Here is a 3,029-nt window from a genome sequence, read left to right as displayed (position 1 = left end):
TTAAGAATTTTAAAGTCCCAGAATGGTTTAATATGGTGATTCGAAGTTCGAGGATCAATTTGAAGACAAACCGAACTTTTCGCTATCTAGGGGCAAAATGGTCATTTGCCACCTGAGGACAAAATGGAAATTTTTAGAAAAGATTTTTGGCCCCATTTGACTTATTGGAGTAAGATTTGAGGTTTAGAAGTGAAAAATTTTAATTTCGGTATAATTTGGAGAAAAAGGGTAAAATGGTAATTTTGCCATCCGGAATCGAAAATTTAATTTTTGAAAGGATTTTGATCAAATTTAATTATTTGGAGTGTGAAATGAGTATGAGGAGTGCAAATTATGCATTATGGCAAATTTTCAATTTTTGGGGCAAAAATGTAATTTTTGAAAAGTTCGGGGGCAAAAGTGTAATTTTGAAAAATTTGCTCCACCAAAACTTTGGAAAAATCTGGAAATTTCACTTAAGACTTGGATAAGTCAAAGGGAATGCATGGTGGAAAAAGTAGGACAAATGGATGGCTAGAAAAAAAAATGAATTAATAAAATATTTAAAATATGAATAAAATAATATTATTTCATTAAACAATAAAAAAGGCATAAAAAAATCAGCCCACCCATTCTTCTTCTTCAACATTCGGCCAAGCAAGAAACAAGAGAGAGAAAGGAGAAAATAAAACCCTAGCTAAGAAATTTAAAGGGAAAATAGGTGGAAATTCAAAAATCAAGTGAAAAAAGGTAACATTTCTTAAATTTGTCTTGTGCTTTACCTTTCCCATGCATTTTCCATCATTTTTCATGGTTGAATCATGTGATTTGAGGATGATTTGAATTCTGGTCATATGGGTTTAGAGAGAGAAAGTTGTTAGATAAATTTGATTTTGAGCTATGTTAGTGTTTAGTGTTAGTTTAGCATGTTTATGAGTAAAACAACAAGAAAAATATTTATCTTCTCCATGAATTTCCCTAGGCCGAATCTAGCCAATGGTATGTGAGGATGAGGTTGACTTTATTTTAAGAGAATTGGGTGGAAAAATGATGAATTATGAGGTTGGAAATTAAATGGGAATTTTCGGTGCAATAAATTGAAATTTTTACCCACTAGGGGTAAAAGCGTAATTTATAGTCCGGACTGATAAATTGGACCAAATTCACAGTCATTGAGGTATTGTGGATATAATTGGATAATTGAAATTGAAATGGATGGAATTGGAGTCGAATTGGGGATTTTAGGAATTTACACCGTGTATAGGCGAGTTAGGTCGGACACCGCAATTAAGCGATTGTCTAGACATTTCAAATCCTATCTAGTGCATACGCATGGATAAGAGCCTGAAATAATTTATGATAAATTGACACAATTTATTGAATTTTGTGTCATGGATTATGGATAGGTGGTGAGTCAATTGTTTCGGGTAAGAGACTGCACCCGAGGGCGGAAGATAGGAGTATTTCTACTCCTAATACTGTGAGTAAACTTATTATCGTCTTAATTATCTAGAGTAGTTTTATACAACTGTGTGATTTTATGAAAAATGGGTTTAAATGGTAAATTGCTATGTTTTAAGAGAAATTGTGATTTTATAAAATGATTTTATAAATTTTCTGGAAAATCGAATATTGGTTTTGAAAATAGAGTAATTGGAGACTGCTAGTTTGTGTTGCAAATTTATGGTTTTGAATTGAATGGCTTATGACAATAAATGAGCATGAATGGCTAAACTGATTTTGGTGTTAGAATTATTTATACTGTGTATTCAGCCTTGAGAGGCTAGGTTGCGATAAATTGCCATGTCATGCTAGAATGAATTTTATTGATTGGTGGATTATATATTAATTATTTACTGCAGAGGGGGTTCCGTGGACCAGCCTATTAGAGGGGCACGGTAAACTCCATTATATTATTACCTCGAACGGAGAGGCGCGTAGGGTATCTCCTGGGGTAAAGCTTAGGGTTCACTTCACGCCAAACCACCACGTGAAGGGGAACTCAGCCAACGCCAAGGAACGGCTGTATTTTTCTCAAACTAAAAATATATTTTAAGTGTATACAAAATTTTAACAGCCTTGGCGGACTCGGTTGGATGCCCTGCGCAAGGTATCACCGAGTATGAGTTTTGGCACGAGCCAAAGTTTTAAGAAATTCATAAGCCAAGTTGATTACTCGATTTATATGGATTGATTTTATTTGGTTGAAATGAACTGAAAGGTAATGAAATTACAGTATGATGACTTATTTTAATTGTCTCCATTTACTCGGCTTTAGATACTTTAGATGGTATCTGTTTACTCACTGGGATTATAAAATCTCACCCCTTCTTCCTATACATTTTTCAGGCTCAGGACAGTTTGTAGATAGTCGAGTAGGACGAGAACTAAGCTCGAAACTGCATTATAGAAAGTAAGAGTTCACAGTCTTACATCCTCTTGGTCAATTGGAGCCCACGTGTCATTGCAGATCAAAACTTATATTTTGGTTATCTGTATTTCTATTCATACAATTTTTACTTTACTTTCATGTGCGAAAAATTATTTACGAATATTTCTATAAAAATTTATTTTATGAGAAAATAGAATATTTTATTTATTATTTTTGAATAGTACTAGTTGTCAACAATTTGCTTTCAAATGAACGTTTTAGATACTTAATTGTTTTTAAATCATTAAATATATATTTTCTGCTTACCTACTATATTTTTAGCAAGTTTTGAGATTTTTGACGAAAAATTACGAAAATACCCCTGTGAGCCAAAAAAATAATATTTTATTGTTCTTATTTGAAAATGACTTATGATTTTTTTGAAATGCAAGATTTAATAACTGTTGCTCACCGGGGAGATGCGAAAGTTGATGCTAAGCCTTGCGGGGTTTTAATCGGCATTTGGGGTGAAGAATGTCTGTTGAGGCCTCGTGGCGGTTGTCACGGGCCCGATGGGTAGTTCCGGGTTGTGACATAAGTCCTCAATTTTCAATTATAATTTATTTATTTTTAGTTGTTTTTATAATTAGGTTACTTTTAAGTTAGTTATTTTAATTTT

The 3,029-nt window shown here is 33.0% G+C and overlaps 1 long non-coding RNA gene across 1 annotated transcript; it reads left to right on the top strand.

Moving 5' to 3' along the window:
• Window positions 1-688: 688 nt before the first annotated feature.
• On the top strand, window positions 689-2,357 carry LOC108663921. The gene is made up of 3 exons (XR_001930014.1): window positions 689-729; window positions 1,386-1,459; window positions 2,329-2,357. It is a non-coding gene; the product is annotated as an uncharacterized LOC108663921 (long non-coding RNA).
• The last annotated feature ends 672 nt before the right edge of the window (window positions 2,358-3,029 follow it).

Source organism: Theobroma cacao, unplaced genomic scaffold, assembly GCF_000208745.1.
Source record: "Theobroma cacao cultivar B97-61/B2 unplaced genomic scaffold, Criollo_cocoa_genome_V2, whole genome shotgun sequence".
NCBI classification, from domain to species: Eukaryota; Viridiplantae; Streptophyta; class Magnoliopsida; order Malvales; family Malvaceae; genus Theobroma; species Theobroma cacao.
This window is presented reverse-complemented; position numbering and strand designations above follow the sequence as displayed.